We start from the raw sequence: 20,211 nt of genomic DNA on the forward strand, positions 1-20,211 counted from the left end.
AGGAATTATAAAAAATAGAGTGCTTTAGTCATTGATCATCTAAGAAGTGAGCATAAGGAAGTATTTCCTTATTTATGTTCCAATGAATTGATCTCTGACACTGAAGTACAACCACCTCCTTACAAACTCTAGGATATTATTATCCTAAATTTGAGTTCTAAAACTAAGCATGTCATTAACAAGCTCACTTATCTGCATGATATGTGGATGGCTCTTTGGAAAAAATACAAAGATCCCATAGTTCCTGCTTTTCCAGATGATATTCTATCTTCTTTGGATTCAGTCATGGTTCCTCAAACTCTAGAAGAGATCCCACCTCCTGATACTCCTGTTGCTCCTACTAATCTAGTTCAAGCTACAGATGCTTTGGATTCAGTGCAATAGAACCCTTCATGTCTTCCTACTTTAGCTTCGTGGGATGACTTCCTTTCAGACATTGTAAGTTTTTTCATGGAGTCTCATATTGAAGATGTGGGAGAAATTATTGATGACATACATCTTCTATTTGAGGTGGATACTTCATCTTTTTCCATAGTGACAAATTCATGTACTTTTGCATTGTAGGGTACTCATGGTCTTCTAGGTGATGATTTCTTGCTAGACATCTCAACTCTATTCTTGGAGTCACACACAATAGATATGGGAGACTTTTATGATGATTTCTTACTTCTCTTTGCTGAGGATTCTTCTATCGTTATTGCAATGGCCCACTCTAACCCTCGAGTCCATGCTCTACATGATTAATCCTTCTAGATTAGTATGATTTTGGATTATCATTTACATCATCTACAAGAGGTCTCTTTATTAGTTGAGAAGTTATTTGGTTTCATGAAGCAGGTTCTTCATCTCTCCTTGTTTGATCTATGCTTCTCTTTAGCAATTTTGGAGGAAGATATCATCAGTATCAACATAGGGACATTTGAATAGGTTTTCATGACATTGGTCATCATAGAGATTCCTTCTCTATCTAGGGACGTATCTCATAGGTACCCTTGCCTTTGTTTCTTCCAAAGGGGAGGAACATCATTCAGAGGTCATGGATTAGCTTCTACATTAGAGTGTTTCTCACTAATCAACACAATATTTTTAGGGCGGGGGGACTACCTCATCTCCTTCTTCTCCTTTTTGGGGGGAACTTTTTCCTTTTAAGGGGTTTTTTCCTTCTCCTTTTCTCTATTGTATATACTAGATGTATGTCGTAATGTCGGGGGGGGGGGGGGGGGGGGGGGGGGTCTTGATTACATCCTCTTTCATTTCTCTTTTTGGGGGAGGATTTTTCTCATGAGGTTTTCCCTCTTTCCCCACTTTATGAGAGATTTACATTTCCATTCATTAAAAACATGGGTACCTAAAATGGCCTAGTAGTTAGAACCCATCTTCCATTCATCCTAGTATTTGTAAGCTTAAGGGCATTCCCCTAAGTTGCACTTAAGGAGGGGTGTTGGTGTAAATAATTATTTACTATTTACACTTACTTAAGTTTACTTAGGTTAATGCATAATTTTAATATTTATTTAGTAGTCACCTAGGAGTTTGTGCACTCTTGTGAGTTGTCATGATGACATCATAGGGGTCTACACCTCTTTTAAGTACATGTTGTCTACAACACAAGAGATAGATGGTTCTACAACCTTCTAAATCTTATTCACTCATCTAGAATGTTGGATAAGGCTTGTGCTTAGTTGTCAATGCTTATCTTATCTCTTGGTTGTTTCTAGAGATATTATGGGTGCTTCCTAAGAGGCCTTTACATATAGGCACTCCTTGTGTGTTTGTACATGCTTCTAATAATAGATAGCATTATCATATTGATCATACTCTTTGGTCTACTAAGTGCTTGTGGTTGTGCTCCTTGATATTGAGTGCATCTTTCCTTAAGGCAAATTCCTACATGGTATCAGAGCTATACCAAATTCTTATAGCATGTTTACATTTCTACAAAGTTATTTTGACTTAGGAAAATAATATGCAAAAGTTTAAGATATTGAATCACCAATGTAAGCATAAGTTGAAGTAACTAAATTTTTTATTTGTACATTTTGACCTTGGATAACTAATTCACCCCCTCCCATTAGTTATTCTAAATATTCCAACACATAAGGGGTTGGAGGGATACCAACTTAACAACTTAGATATTCTGCCTCAATTTGAGCTTCCCTTAGATAGTGAATTGGTAAGTAAGGGCTTTAAAATAAACTTTAAAATTAAAATTTTAGTAAATGTTTTTCAAGAATCAAATAATAGTATGGTACAATACAACAATTTCATGAAGGATATTTTTACTCTAGCTAAGGAAGTCAAGTCAATTAGGAAGAATGAATTAGAATATAGTAAGGAGGGTTTTTTTAATCCAGGAACCACATGGGTGTAAAAGAAACCTTGTATCACCCAAAAATATTTCTATTGTCTTTCGAATAAGGGTTATCTTAGTGTAATCATAGAATTTTAATGTTAAAAAGTGATATATTTTTCAGTTATTCAAAACTTTTCATTTTAAACTATTTGATTTTAAAATTAAAGTTAATAGGAGATAAGTTTCAATTTTTTATTATGAATCATACTTCTTTTCATTCTAACAACATGGTCATAGACAAGTATAAATTTTCAAATTACATTCATAAGGAAGTATTAAGAGAAAAGTTATAAATTTAGAAATTAAAAATTGATACACAATTTGGTGAAATTACACTAAGATATTTATGTAAGGGCTACACAAATGATACTTATCCATCTTTGATATTAGGTGCTCAATTGAGATTTAAAAAATAAAATCTAAACACAGTCTTTGGCCTCATGACCTTTTGCCTATATAAAAAAGGGTTATCTCAATGCAGACTAACTATTTCTAGAATCTTACTTTAATAACCCAAAATTGGCTCATTGCCATGATACCAATTCTGGTCTATTTCTGATCAATCTTAAGTCCTATTTCACTAGGCAAATTCTTATTCTGGTACTCACTACTTGACTTAATTGTTAGATGCAGGAAACCCTAATATGCATTCATCGTGCTTATTATTTAATTCCTATAGTATTTACTCATATTAGTCACATTAAACCTATTGATTAATATTTAATTTAATTATTAAGTACTTATACTTTAATTAAATTAAATTATATCCTAAGGCTAATGTACTATGGAATTAAATTTATTTAATTTAAAAGATATGCCTATTTTAATTAATTAAACAATATTATTTAATTAAATGGAGAAATTACTTCTAATTAATTAAAACAAAGTTATTTAATTAAATGGGAAGTTATTCCTAATTAATTAAATGAAGTTATTTAATTAAATAAGAAAAGTGCCTCTAATTAATTAAATAGAATTATTTAATTAAATGAAAAAGGTAATTATGAGAGCATATCTCATTTTATTAAATTAAATATCTCTCCAAAATCTCTCTTCAGTTCAAAAAGGAAATTCCCAATTCATTGCTGATCAAATTAGAAGTGACCCAGATCACTTGCTTTTACACTAAAGTCTATATGAGTTGATTGACTCTTACACTCAGATCTGAGTCAGTTAACTCCCTTTGATTTGAGAATCTTCCTTTATGACTGAACTTCATTTTCAATCTCGACTGTTGATTGAAATCGATCTCAACCATTGATGGATTCCAGGAAAGTCTATTTAAGAGACTCTCATTTCCTCATTACAGAGGTTGAAATTTGAATAGTATTGAATTGCTATCGAATTGAGTACTCAACTTTCTAGCTTTAATATTGTTATTGCATTTAAATTCTCATTTAAAATAACAATGCATGCATTTAGATTAATGCCTTCTATTTCCTAGATTAATTGCTTGCACTTCATCTAGATTATTTTCATATCATATATATTAGTCGCATTTACTTTTAAATCCTTCATTCTTAGAGGGTCTGGTTGCTTAACACCTCAAATCTGAGGATATCTAACAATAAATTCCCTTTAGATAAAAGGCAACAGGTCACCTTGCTAGCTGATTCTTTGATGAATAATCCAATGTTCATTCCTGGATGAATCCATAAATAAGGACCATGTTGAAGTGTGTGTGTTAGCATAGCCTGCATTTTCACATATACACTTACTATTTTTAGTAAGTTGTTTGTTTGAGCTCTGATTATTCTAATTTCATCTATGCAAGTTCATTTAAGATATATCAGCTTGATAATAAAGACTCATTGTAGTATCAAGTCTATTTGTGAAGTTATTAGATGTTTTTATTATTAGCAAAAGCGTATAAAAACTTTGAACTCAGTTTTGAAGTCTTTAGAGGCTCCAAAATGTGGTCAAACCATGACTAACTAGAGCTTGCATGAGTCATGAATTGTAGATTAGATTGTGGCAATTATGAAATGGGGTCATAATTGTTAATTGAAGTAACTAGCAATGAGTTATGGCCTTCAATAGTCATGCCATCTAAAATGGTCAAAAATGGAATTATTTTAAAGAATGTTGATGTTTTTATTAGTTTATATATGTTTCTTGATATATATAAAATCTGTCGACACATATTTTTCTTGACGTGTAGAGATCCTCTTCCTCTTTATATATATATATATATATATATATATATATATATATATATATATATATATATATATATATATATATATATATATATATATATATATATATATATATATATATATATATATATATATATATATATATATATATATATATATATATATATATATATATATAAAACAAGTCGACAGTTATCCTTCTTGAGGCACCTATTTTCATAATCCCATAATGTTCATCATCGTATATTTATGTGAGTCTAAGAGGTGTGAGGAAATAATTCAAGACTCTTGATCTGCTTCATTTTTACTTCCATTTCCTCTTTGTATTTTTCATGATTTTAATTATATTTAGTTTATTTCTATTTTGTTTTTCTGACAAGTAAATGAATGTCATTTTTTTTTTAAAATAGAAAATTTTTACATTGAAGATTGCTCCCATTGTAGAAATTCTATTAGCTTAACTATAAAAAATATTAAAACTATAACAATTGCTCTAGAAATAGGCAAGAGCCTACAACACAATGGTAAATTGTGAGCCTCTTATCGAAGAGGTCTTGGGTTTGAATCTACCCGTGCTTAATAAAAATAATAATTAATAATAATACATAATAATTAATCTTGTCTTTATCCACTTACTGATCAAAATAAATATTAAAATTAAATAAGCTAATATCCAATTAATAAGTACAATTTTTGATACATTACAATAACATTATAATTGTAATGTCAATTTATAATTTGTTTCCAACTAGATAAAATAGTAATATAATATCTTAGAATATTATGATAATTTTATTTTTATTCAATATTTATTATTATATAAAAAATTTAGACTGAGAAGGAGGAATTTGATAATCTAGTTATGAGTGAAAAATACACTCATTCTTGCATTCTCTCATCGGATCATAGAGTGTGATATGAAATATTGATGCTAGAAAAACATACACAAGCAAAAAATACATGAAAATTGGATTGTGGATATCTGATATTATTAAGAGAGGATTGCAAAGAGCATGGTCTATATGTGAGGGATACTGTTAAGAATCATGCACTAAGGAAAGAATTAAGTTTTGAAAAACTAAGTCAACATTGACTATTTAACACTTTAAGCCCAACCTTAGTGTGTGATGTTCAAATCATCCTATACATGAGTTGGTGTGGATTCAGGTACTCAATGAAGAACTTAGTTAGGTAGTTTAAGGATTCATTTGTGGATCAAGTTAGTATAGCAATCATTAATGATCAAATTTTGTTTATTGATTGTAGGGAAATTTCTTCATAATAATAACTATTACATAGGAAAACAATTTAATTTAGAGGTTATTTCTGAAATTTTTAGAATGGAAACAAAACTTTGATCCAAAAGAGTTCCACAATATTAACATACCAAGGTGGATAATTATACCTACTACTAATTGAGCTAATTCATAGGTAGATGCTTATCAAAATAGAAGACTTCCTTGGAGGATTTGTAAGGATTGAGGATTTTTTTTTGTCATCATTATCCATGTGAAGTTCTAATTGATATGAAGGTATGGCTTCAACAAATTAAACCAATTAAAATTGTAAACAAAATACACAATTTATTGATTAAACCCTAAATTATATGAGGGAAATATTTATAAAAAATTAACTACAATAATTTTAAAGTCCACATCTAAGACTGGATTTATTATAACTCTAGAATAGGAAAATGACATTATTATTAATTTTAAAAAGGGCAAGGATAGGGAAAGAATTCCTTGGATAGATAAATTTTATACAAAAATAAGTCAAAAAATCATAATTTGAATATTATAGAAAATACAAAAATTGAAGATGGAGAAATAATTAGAAGAAGCTATGTCTCCCAAGTAGCATGCCCTTGACTATGCTATGACACATAAAGTTGGAACTAAAAGTGAGGAATTTAATATTCACCAAGATTATGTTATTAGGATTGACTCCTTGAACCTCGAAGAAGGTTCAAATAAGCAAATTATTAAGAGATGTAAGCACATTTTAGACAAGGAAGTACTTGAATTAATCAAACGATGGAGACAAATTCCTTCTAGAAAGCGTATCAATTATTGTAGATGTACTTGCTTTATCTGATTTCTCAACATAAATGATTGAAAGATTACTTAAAATTGCATATTCAGGAAGAAAATATTTTGAAGAAAAACGGGTTGGATGAAGTAAAGGGGAAAATAGAATCCAACTTTCCATGCTAGAGTAGTGGTAAGAAATTTGAAAGTATGGAACAAATGTATGTTGGTGTAGCTATTCCATTCTTTATGATGAGGAGAATACAAACAATCTAAAGGAAGCAAGTATTCTAAAGTGAAGAATATTCAAATTAGTATTTATATTAATTATTTACTATACCAATTATTTGTAGATAGTAATTATTTATATTCAAATTTTGTATAGTAAATAATTAATATAATAGTAATGAGAATAATCAGTATAGTAAATTAGGAAAGGAAAGTAGGAGGTTTCAAATATATTGTGAGTGTTAAATATGGGCCTCTAATTCCACACACACTTCAACATGATCATTATTTGTCAGTAACATCCTAAAATGAATATGCGATAATTCATTTGATATGTCTACACAAGGTGATTTGTCACCTTCTAAATAAACAAGGTTTGACTATAACTCTCAAAATTAAGAGTTTAGTAACCAGATCAAACTAGTATGAAGGATTTGAATGAATGGAAATACAATATAATCTACATGTTTGATATTTTTGCATGCAAAGGTACGCATTAATATAAATAATTTTCAAGTAAATCTAAGAACAATGAGAAACAAATTAAACTAGATGAATGTATTGTAATCTAGATGATGAGCATGTAAAACCAAGGAGATTCGAATGGAAAAGAACTTGAGTAATCAATCTAACAATAATTTGATACTCTTCATGTGCATCCTCTCAAACGAGAGGTCGAGGGTCTTTTTTATACAATCTTGGATCCGATCAATGGTCAAGATTAAACCAAGTGTATGGTTTAGATTGAATGTGAGATTGAGTTCTCCATTTTTTATGGAGTTGAATGAGATGAAATAGGGGATAACATTGATCCATTCAAATATGTGCTCATAATTTTGATCTAATTAATTAAATAATTAGTTTCAAAAATTATGATGAGTATATTTGATCAAATCAGTAATTTTAATTCCTTTTTCATATGAGATGAAATAGGAAAGAATATTTATCCATTTAAACATGACATTATAAAAAGATATTCTAATTAATTAAATAATTGATTTCAACACTTATGATATGTATTTAATTAAATCAATGTTTTTTTTTTCGTTATGTTTATTAGCTAAAGAGGGTGGATTTAATTTAATTAAAGTACTTAGGAATTATAATTAAATTAATTCAATTAGAAGATTAATTTAGCTATTTTGAATCCATATTTAGGAACTATATAAAGTATGTGATTAATACAGATTACAGATTTTCTGCATTGGACACTGAGGTCAAGTAAAATGATCAAAGTGAGAAATGTCAAGCACAATAAGACTTAATTTGATCAACAAATAGATGTTGTAATATTAATGTACCAAAATTGGTTCAAAATTTCAATGTGCCAATTTCGGGGTATTACACGTAGAGGAGCCACTTTTTGGGGAGGTGATGAGGATTATAAGGAACCAAGTTTTAATGTTACTAGAACCTATAAACATAAATAGGAATGTAAAAATTTTGGTGAGAAATTGAAGGGCTCTTAAATGTATTAGAATAAAGGGTTGATGCAAACCCTGTTAAAACTAGGGAAGCATATGAGTATGTGATTAAAGAACTGTTGAAAGGGGATTGTTCAAATGAAGAAGATTGATGAAACCTATCATGGAATAATCATTATTTTTTCATTGACGTAAAACAATCTACTTGTTGCTAAGAAAATTTCTTACTTTGATTTGAATGTTATCATTTGATTAATTGATGAAGAAGATTAGGAAAGAAAGGATAACAAGAGAACCTAGAGAAAAGTTGAGTTATATAGTGTATAAAAGGAGCACTAAGACCAAGCAAGGCATTGATGATATAGTTTATTGTTTATCTACTTAAAAGGATATTTGAGAAAACACTAGAAGAAGGCTAAGTAAAGAAATGTGTAAGCCTGACCAAGCAAGTCAGTGTAGATCGAGCTAAAAATTAGTTGAAGCCAAGCAATAAGTTTAGTATGTGTCAAGCAAAGAGAAATATTGTCAGAACCAAATGAAGAACGTTTAGTATGTGTCAAGTACCAATAGAGACTTAGTGTATGCCAAGCATCAGAAGATAGTGTTTGCCGAGAAAACAACTTGTTATTGTTGAGCACCAATAAACTAAGTTTGATCAAAGATTTGATGAATCTAAGCCAAAAGAAGTTGATTTCTTGAATTGCTTGGAGTGTGTAGAAGATAACTATGATGAGTTGGTGCCACAAACTTCAAGATAATCCATTTTGAGATGAATTTAAAGAGGATTATAGAGGAAGTTTCTAGAAGGGAATAAAATGGAAATATGGGTAGATACAATTAATCCGATATACCCCTAAAATTGATGATTTTGGTTAAGTGGCAACAGACCTTTTTCTATATAAAGAGATAGTAGGCTAGAAAGAACTTTTCATGTAAGAGAACTTGAGAAAGATAAGAAGTATAGGGTGTTACTTCATATGGTGGCCTAATGAAAGAGTCTACAATTAGTATACTAAGCAAGAAGGCTTAAGGAGATGAAGGCTTGAAGGGTGAAAAAGCTATTAGAGATGAAGAGGATGAATACCAAGTAGAATGGAGGACTAAACAAGTGATATATAATCTAAAAGTGAGTTGTTTTAGTTATCAGATCAAGTCCTATTGTTACTCTCTAAAAATTATATTAGTCTGGATAAATCCTTTGGATTAAGGTTGACTTAAAAATCATCGTAAATCCATGATGTTCTAATGGAATGCTCTAAAGTCCCCTAACAAGGCTCACTCCTAACAGGGTGATTGAAATCCTTTAACTACGTCACATTCAATAGTGTGCATTATAACCTTTAATAGTGTTGGCTCCTCACGAGGCTCACTTCAGAAGAGTGAAAATTGATAGCATGTTTCCACATAAAATCCTTATGTCAAAATGTTTGATTTATTTGGTGGTATTGCATGTTTACATTTTTGCAAAGTTATTTTAACTTACGACAACAATATACAAAAGTTTAAGATATTGAATGATCAATGCCAGCATAAGCATAAGTTGAAGTGCTAAAAAGTTTTATTTGTACATTTGGACGTTGGATAACTGATTCACCCCCCTCCTCTCAGTTATTCTAAATATTCCAACACATAAGGGGTTGGAGGGATACCAACATAACAACTTAGATATTCTGCCTCATTTTGAGCTTCCCTTAGATAATGAATTGGTAAGTAAGAACTTTAAAATAAAATCTAAATTTCAAGAATCAAATACTAGTATGGAAGATTGCATTGGTTTCATGAAAGATATTTTTACTCAAGCTGAGGAAGTCAAGCTAGTTAGGGAGAATGAATTAGAATATATTAAGGAGCATTTTTTTTATGCTGGAGCCAAGTAGGTGTAAAAGAAACCTTGCATCACCAAAAAAAAATTCTATTTTCATTTGAATAAGGGTTATCTTAGTGTAATCATAGAATTTTAATGTTAACAAGTGACATATTCTTTTATTATTCAAAACTTTTCCTTTTAAACTATTTGATTTTAAAATTAAAGTTAATAGGAGATAAGTTTCAAATTTTTATTATGAAGCATACTTCTTTTCATTCTAACAACATGATCATAGCCAAGTTTAATTTTTCAGATTATATTCACAAGGAATTATTAAAAGCAAAGCTATAAATTTGGAAATTAAAAATTGATAGAAAAATTGGTTAAATTACTCTAAGATATTTATATGTAAGGGCTACACAAATTATACATATCCATCTTTGATATTAGGTGCTCAATTGAGATGTTTTTTTAAAATCTAAACACAACCTTCAGCCTCAACATGGTCTTTTGCTTATATAAAAAAGGGTTATCTCAATGCAGACTAACTATTTCTAGAAGCTTACTATTTTTAGTAAGTTGGTTTTTTGAGCTCAAATTATTCTAATTTCATCCATGGAGGCTCATTTTAGATATATAATCTCGATAATAAAGAATCATTGTAGTATCAAGTCTTTTTGTGAAGTTGTTAGAAGTTTTTAGTATTAGCAGAAGGGTATAAAAACTTTGAACTCAGTTTTGAAGTCTTCAAAGGCTCCAAAAAGTGGTCAAACCTTGACTAATTAGAGCTTGCATGAGTCAAGAATTGTAGATTAGATTTTGGCAATTATGAAATGGGGTCATAATAGTTAATCAAAATAACTAGTGATGAGTTATGGTCTTCAATAGTCATGCCATCTAAAATGGGCAAAAATGGAATTATTTTAAAATTTCTTTGAGTTCCAAAATTTGTTGAGGCCTACTCTATTGTAATAAATTATGAAAAATAATAACATATTAGGTTTTTTTAGACTCAAGTTTTAGGGTTAAATTTTTAGAACCTTCTTGGGTGGTGGAAAATTGATTATATAAAGGAGGCCCATAGGGCTATCTAGGATAGTTCTAGAGTATTGGTAATGGCTTTGGCTTACAAAATATTGTAAGGACAAATTCCCCATGTGGATTTTCATGTTGAATTTTTGAAATTTTTATTTCCATAATTTTGGAGATAATAAGAAGCCAATATTTTGCTCTTGAAACTTTTTATTTCTCTATTTTTGTTATGTATTTGTGTCATTAGGGGGATGACCCTTCATCAAGTGGTGTTAGAGTGGGATTTCCTTAGTGTGTAGATAGATCATTGACTTTGAGGTATTTTGCAATATGACTGTGGTTGTGGGTTTGAGGAATAAGAAAGAAAATGCCACTCTAAAGGGAACATAGTGCAAAAGAGTCATAGGTGTGATATCTAAGGTTTTTAAAGCTCTCTAGAGACAATTTCAAGAATTGCAAAGCGAGATTCATAGAGGAATGAATATTGTGGTAAGAGATGAAAGTGAGGATGAATTCAAAGAAGAAGTAAATGTTGAATAGGAAGGATATATAAGTAGTGGTTATAGATCGTGACGAGGATAGGTTTTTTAGAGTCATTATGAGGATTCGAGAAAGACCCAAGATTGAATTCCTCACATTTTTGGTAAATCTTAACTCAAAAGAGTTGAATAATTGGAGATATGATCTAGATCAATATTTTTAGAGGGTATGTGTAGGATCATGGTCAACCAAGCTATGCTCTTAAGTAGCAACAAAAAATTAGAAAATCAGGGTTATTTCAACTTGACATGCAATTTTCTACTTGTTATTATCTTTATATCAAAAAATTGAGAGAAAAGAATCTCTACAAAATTGAATCTAGTTCCTATACTACTAGGAATTTTGTAAAAAAAATAAAAAATGATTGGTCAAAATTCTGAATTTTAATGCAATATTACAAAAAATTTAGAACAAAAATAAGAAGTAGATGTATTTCTGACCACCTTGATAAAAATCAAATGATAATATTTTTTAATAATATTCTAGATATAAGTAGTAGACTCATGCATGGATGTGAAAGATATTTTTGGGTATTTTCATTCTAAATAAATAATAATTAATTAATTTTTGACTTTAGTATTTTTGGAATAAAAAAAATCTTGTGTCTGACCACCTTAACTAATTCAAAACTCTGCAAAATTAAATTTTTCATTATTTTTCCTTTTACTAGAAGAAACATAGAATGTGATGCATCTTTTGGATTTAAAATTTTTAATACAATTTGAAAGTTATAGTTGTTTTTCAAGTAGTGTTTTAGTCAGCACTTTATACATAACTAAATTAGTAAATAAGTAATAAATACTTACTAAATTTATAATTTGACAAACCTTACATTTATGGAAAGATAAGATAACTCTTAAGAAACCCTTTTCATTTCATCAAAATTTGGCAAAAAAAAAAAATCATCAATTACATGTTTGAAGTAAAAATCACATAAAAATAGGCCAAAAGCACATTTTTATGATGTTTTTAAAGTTGACCATATAAGTTTGGTATCAAAAGATATGGTAGACATTATAAGGATATTAATTTTTTCATTTAGTATCAAGGTGGGTCGAGAAAAAGTTAGAATATATTTTGAAATGGTTTGAGATATTTCAAAACTACAGATTTTTCAGATCACCACTTTTTGGCACACTATGATCCTGCATATACCCTTGCGTATGAAGAAATCAAATATCCTAAGAGGCTCAAATTTTTGAAGGCCGAGATGAAAGGGCATGTAAAATTTTGGTTGCAGGACATTCTATTAGAGCATAATAGAAGAGGAAAAGAAAAAGTCACAAGATCGGATTGGATCATGTAGAAATTGAAGTGATAATTCATTCCTCTTAATTATGACTTGATATAGTAAAGAAAGTACAAGGGTTGAAGCAAGTGAGAAGATCTATTTTGGAGTATATAAAAGAGTTCTATCGAGTTCTCATCAAAGGATAAAATTTATCATTACCTTAATTAACTGAGTCCAAATATTCAAGAGGAGTTGAGTCTATTAAAATTATTAGTATTGAATAGGCATGCTGATTTCCCTTGAGAGTGAAAAAGTATTTGAATAAGAAATTTCTTAGCAAGAAAGGTGGAAGAGGTCACAGTGGATGATCAAGTGGATGGTCTTATGGAGGCTATAATGAGGATTAAAAAACAATGATGAGGTGATTAGTAGTTATAAATAAAGGGGGGTAATTTTAACTATTTATGTGATCATAATAATAGGGATTATAGAGGAAGAGGGCAAGGACTAGGAAGAGGAGGTTTTTGTGGAAATTGTTTCCATTGTGGTAAATAAGGGAATCAAGCCTATGAAATTTGTCACCAACAAGGAATGAAAAATATGAGAGATAAAGGCCAAGAAAGAATTTCACATATATATGAATGTGTCAAGTCATCACATTTTGAAGACATCGAAAGAGGAGAAGTCCTAATTACTATAAGAGACTTGTTGAATCATGAGAATGAACTTCAACAAAGGAGGAGTCTATTTTGCACTAGGCACAAGTGTGGGAGTCTATTTGACCATTAGTTTATGAATGGTAAGTAAATCCAAAAAAAAAGTTAGTTCCTAGTCTCCTCATTAGGGTTTTCCAGAAGTGACTCATGAATTTGGTGTTCCTATCTAACACAATACCTATTGGTAGTCCATGAATCCTAACTACCTCTTTGAAAATATATTAGAAAATTGACAAGCATCACGGATAGTCTTGCAAGGTACAAAGTGATCCATCTTACTAAACCTATCTACAATCACATAGATTCTATAAAATTCCAACTTTGATTTTGGTAAATCAACTACAAAATCTATGCTTATGCATTCCCATGGTCTGCTAAGAATTGGAAGTGGTTGGTAAAGATCAAAATTTGAGGATGTCCCTGTGGCATTTTGGCATACTATACAACTCTCAACATACTTCTTAATGTACCTAGTAATCTTAGCCCAAAAATAAAACCTAGTCTTGTTAACTCCAAAATGACCATTAAGTGTCCCATAATGCTTCTCTTGGATCAAATTCTCCCTCATTGATCCTTTAGGAACACAAAGTTGACTACCTTTAAATAATAGGCTATTTTTCAATGTATAATTAAAAAATTCTTTATGAAAAATATTTTTAAACTCCTTATATACCTTGTAAATGTAAGAAAAGTATTCATCATCAGCATAGAGATCTTCGAAACTATATATACCTATTCTTTGGAGTTGAATCTCTTGGACTATGAGGAGTCTTCTACTCAAAGAGTCAAGTAATTTGTTCTAAATTCCCTTCTTGTGATTGATTGTAAAAGTGTAGGCCTGAAAATATTACACTCACTTCATGTTCTTGCTACTTAGTTTTTCTTTAAAATTTAGAACCCTGAGAGCTTGGTTATTTGTATACACCAAAAATTCCTGATGGAGAAGATAGTGCCTCTAGTTCTTGAGAGTCTAAACTAGAGCATACAACTCTAGGTCTTAAGAGTAGTAATTTTTCTTGGCATCATTGAGTTTCTCACTATGAAAGGCCAATGATCTCCCTTCTTAACTCAGGATAGCTCCAATGAATACATTATTGACATCACATTCCACTTGGAAGAGTTTATCAAAACTAGGAAGAACTTTGGTAGAAATATATACTATTTGTTTTTTTGAGAGTTTCAAAACCCTCATCTTATTGAGGTGTCCAACTAAACTTTGTCTTCATGCCTACCTTGATTGTGTCCAACATAGGAGCATATATACCACTAAAATGTCTGGTAAACTTCATATAGTATTAATCTAGTCTATGGAAACTCCTTACATTTGATGCTACTCTAGGAGTAGACCAAATTAAGATGGCATCTACCTTCTCTTGGTCCATTTTGAGGTTACCTTGAGATAGAAAAAATCCTAGATATACTAAATCCTTCCTCATAAAGTCACACTTCTCCAAATTGATCAATAGTTTTTATCATGAAACTTCTTTAAAAAAAGTTGTAGATGCCTAATATTTCCCTCTTTAGTTTTTCTAAAAATTAAGATGTCATCTAAATAGACAACCACAAACGTACCAATGTGAGTTTCTAACACCTCATTCATTAGCCTCATAAATGTGGATGGAGCATTGGATAGACCAAATGACATCACAAGACACTCATACAAACCTTCATTAGTTTTGAAAGCTATCTTCCATTCATCTCCTTTATTTATCCTAATTTGATGATAATAATTTTTCAAGTCTATCTTAGTGAAATACTTGTCTTCCCCTAAATAATCCATTAGGTCTTCAATTCTAGGTATTGGAAATCTATACCTAATGGTGATCCTATTTATGGCTCTAGAAACCATACAAAGCCTCCAAGTCCCCCCCTTCTTGGGTGCTAATAGTAGGGACTGGACATTGGCTAATTCTCTTTCTAATTAAGCCTTGGTTTAGGATCTCTTGGATTTGTTTTTCAATTTCCTCATTTTTTTGATAAGTCATCTTATAGAAAACTTTATTTGGTAGGGTAAAGTTCCTAGTATAAAATCTATTTGGTAACTAACAAGTCTTTTTGGAGGCAAGGTGGTAGGTTGCTCATCGCTAATAATGTCCTTGTATTCCTCATGTAACTCTTGGACTTCATATGGTATTTCTATTTCTTGGTAGCATTTCCATCTTTTGGTTTTAAAACTAGTGCAAAACCAACTCCATATCCTTCCTCTAAATTTTGCAAGAACTGCTTCTCACCAACCATGAGTATCTTGAAAGTTATTCCATCCTTCTTGAAAGAATATTAATTCTTAGTCCCATCATGTATAGCATAATTGTCAAATTTCCATGGCCTTCCAAGTAGAAGGTGGCATGCATCCATGGGAAGAATGCAACATAGTACTATATCCTTCTATCTTCCTATAGTGAATTGCACCCATGCTTGTTTTCCAACTAGTATACATTGAACCTTATTGAACCATGTTGCATAATATGGATTTGTATGAGGGATACTCTTTAACTTCAACTGGGTAACCTCCTCCTCATTGATTATGTTATTAGTTGGACTTGAAGCAAGGATAACTCTACATACCTTACCAATGATCTTCCATCTAATCCTAAAAAGTTCTCTCCTTTGGCTTGCCTACTCTTTGATTGGCTCTTTAATCAATGTTCTTCTTATCATCACATTCTCCCCTTCCTTTGACTCTAAGTGTACCTCAGAGTGATTGTTGCTGCTACTAGATTCCTCCTACACATAATTGACTATTTTTGTGACTCCTTGAGAAGTTGAACCTTTTTTAGGGAACCTATAGGTAGATTTCCTAGCTGATGAAAATGACAACACTTCAAGGTGGAAAAACAAAAACCTCTTGCTTTGTTGCTGCTCCTTCCTCTCCAACTTTTGTTAGAGACTCTACCCTTGCCAGAACCTCCTCTTCTCGGGCTTCCCTTTTGTTGCTCAATTGGTTTATTATCTCCTCGTGATGTGTAGTTAGATATTCTTCCACCATAGCTTCTACCACTTTCATCTATGGCCTTACCTCTTCCTCTAAAGTTTGAGTTTGCCTCCTTTGTATTCTTTTCTTCTACTTTCAAAGGAAATTGGAAGCATTTATGGACTCTTGTAGGGGTCTACAAATTTATTTCCTCTTGAATACTCCATTTCAAGCCTGGATTCATCTTCTTGCACTCTTCACCCTAAGCACAACTTTTGGAACTCTTCAGTTTACGTTGCTATATCCATGTCTTTTTTCTTCAAACTTTGCCTCTTCTTATGAAGTTGAGCCTCATAATTGATGGAGACACAACTAAAGACTAGAATGAACACACAGGAAAAGGGAAAATATTATTATCAATGAAAAATTCCCTATGGCCTTACAACAATATGATTCTGGAGAAAGAAATCCTCCACACGATGCCTTCTCTCTTACTCCACTAAGTGTTGCCTTTTCAATGCTATAAATGTTCTTAAATAAGCTCCAAATGGTTTAGGGTTAGGAATACATTCTAGAATATTATAGTTGGCATCCTCCACCAAAATGAAATGTTCTAGAAATCACGTTAGAAGTCACTGTAAAATTAGAAGAATCTAGAAATGGTAGTCAAACTTTTGGGAGGCATAACTTTTGAACTGTAGCTCTGATTGACGAAATATTTACATTTCTAGAAAGATATTGAAGCACTCTATAGCCCTATGGATAGATTTTCTTGTCCCCCATTTTTTGGCCCTGTACAAGGCCATTTAGTGCCCCATATCTAACTTTGAAATTCTCTTAGGAGGTCTCTAAGAACTGAAAAATTGCAATAACTTTCTAACCGTGAAGCCTTTTGACCTTTTTTTTTTTTGGAGTGTTCTAAATTACAAATATAACCATCCCTCCAATTTACACCTTCTACCTCACCATAATTATGGATAAATTACATGGTCCTATTTTTTTGACATTTACAGATATCCCAAGGTGCTTAAAAACTCTAAACTAGAACACTAATAGTGGAACTATGAGAGTTGGAATCCTTATTTGACCCAAATGGGTATCCAAAAATGAGAACACATTAAATAGAAACTATTTATAAGCATATTTTTGGGTGATATAGGATTTCCCTTACACCACTAGATGTTCCTGCATCAATAATCTTCTAGAAGGTATTTCTCTTTCATTTTTGTTACCGTAGCATTCCAATTTACAATGGGCTTGTTTCCCATTTTTATCCTCTCTTCCTAGAGGTATTTCCACCATATTAGGGCCAATCCCCTTCCTAGAATTTTCTACCTTGACTTGTGGTACTTTACTCACCCCTTCACATTCAAAGTGATTCTCCATTCCTTCCACCCATTCCATCACCAACTTAGGGTCCATTTTATCACTGAGTGAAGGAACTCCTTCTAGAGATTTTCAACCTAGGGCTTTGATGGGAATGTTTCAATTACATATTTTGAATTTAACTATTTATTACATCCCTACCATGTCTATATGTGTCTTATTGATCACTGTAATGGATTACCATATCTTAGTTTAAATGTAGAAACTATTTCCATATGCTCATAAAATTAAGTTTTAATTTTCATCATTTGCAACTCTTTGTTTCACTCCTAATAAGAACTAAGATTTTCCAAATTTTGAATCAAATATAATTAAAATATGCTTTTGGTTGGTTTGAATAGTGTAGAATTTATTTGTGTTAATATTTTCCACTACATTTCATTTTGATAATGATTCATTCAGTGTGACTCTACGAAATTATTTCAAGAATAATTATTATTGTCTATGGAAATATGATGTTTACATGTTAATTAATTCATATAAATTTTCAAAAAAAAAAAAAATATTAGTAAGAGGCCGAAGCCAAGATTCATTATTATTATGTGATGTGATCAATTTTTATTATTTATAAAGTTTGTGTAGAGTCAAACCCAAGACCTCTCAAATAAGAGGATCAAAATTTACTGTTGTGTTGTAGGCTCTTGCCTAATTTTCAAATAATTGTTATCTAATGAAATGTAGTGCAATTATAAATGTTGTATTAATACATTTGTAACAAATTTTTCATTTTGAGATATTGTCATCATGATTCAAGTCTGGTTTTTGAATCAAAAGTATTTATCTATGTTTTATTAGTAGTAATTTACAAAAACTCATCTCTCATGTAATGTCTAGCCCAAATATCCTTGGAGGAAAGACAAATAAAATATAAAATATCTTTTCTTAAGGGATAAAACATGTATACATACAACATCAACATGCAAATGATCACCGAGGGTGGGCAGGTGCAGGTAAATAATAGGAGGAAAGCTTGGAAAAAATTTAAAGTTAAGACCTCAAAATTGGGCATTTTTAGAGAGGCCATGATCTTGCAGGTCCTTGTGGATAACCAAGAAGAGAAGAGGCTTGAAGAACTCATTGACCCAGTGATTGTGGCTATTTTGGACAAAGCTAAGGAAATCGGGCTGAATCTCTTGAACAATGCCTGCAATAGCATGATTAATACCTTTAGATCAATCAAGTGGCTTTTCCATGAGATGGAGGAGGTCAAAGAGAAAGTGGATCCTATGGAGGATAACAAGAATGGAGCGAACTCTAATAAAAGAGATGAAAATGGTGAGAGGCTTAGTCTGGCAGAGAGAAGGATTAAAACCCTTGAAATCTACAATCATAATCTCTCAAATTAGATGATTTTGATGCTAAGCTCCATTAACGAAAAAATCATATCTTTAATGGGCTAGATCAAAGACAGAGTTATGAAGGATGATGCAGATGGTAAAGATAGGGATGAAGCCAGAATGGCAGTCGACACTGCAAAGGAGAACATCAACAATGGTCAAGACCAGGAGGATCAAAGGGCACACCAACAAGAGGCTGAGGAGAACAAGATAGCCTATGAGGTAGCTCAGGTCATGGAAGACCTAGAGAGAAAGAATGAGGACTAATCCTCTGCATGTTCTTTTGTTTCTTTCTATGCCTTTTTTTGGCTTTTCGTAAGGGCTTTTGCCCTGGTTTTTTCTTGTTGTTTCTATTCTGGCCTTTTCTTTGGTTTTTGTCTGTTGATTGGGCCTTGTGCTTATTTTTAGCCTTTGAACTAGAACTTTTTTGGCTAGGCTTTTCATGCTTATTATCAGCCTTGTTAATGTTTTAACTTTTGGGTATTAGGGTCCCTATAAAACCTGTTTATCTAATCCAAAACATGCAAATGATCACAAAGATTGCAACAGAAGACTTCACCAAATAGTCTAAACAACCAATGATCTCCAAGCATCACTAATTACCAACACATTCATTAACCATGTAATTTGAACATTATTACACTCATGTAATCATGCTTCTTATTTTATGCATCTTAGTTTTGTCTTTCTTGAAGTTGAAGTTGTAGTTTCACTTCTCAATTCAAGTTTAGGTTTTAGTTGAGCTTTGTATGAGTGTTTAAAAGTTGAAACCCTCTTTGTTCCAAGTCTTTGATGATTAGTCAACCAATGCATCAAGTTGAAGTTGAAGTTGAACTTGAGATTTTCAAGTTCAATTTTAAGTTCAACATTCTATTTTTTGACAAAATTTTGCCTCATTTTCTCTATAGGGATTTGTTCAAAAGGATTTAAGAATGGAGTTTCATAAAACTATACACAATACTAGGATCAAATATCAAAAGCATGATAATAGTGATAGTTGGAAGACACATGTTAAAGTATGAGTCATCATTGGATGGATTGTGATGATAAGCTGATATCA

The sequence above is a fragment of the Cupressus sempervirens genome, chromosome 2, assembly GCF_028749045.1.
Source record: "Cupressus sempervirens isolate cs-2001-9-10 chromosome 2, ASM2874904v1, whole genome shotgun sequence".
In the NCBI taxonomy this organism is placed as follows: Eukaryota; Viridiplantae; Streptophyta; class Pinopsida; order Cupressales; family Cupressaceae; genus Cupressus; species Cupressus sempervirens.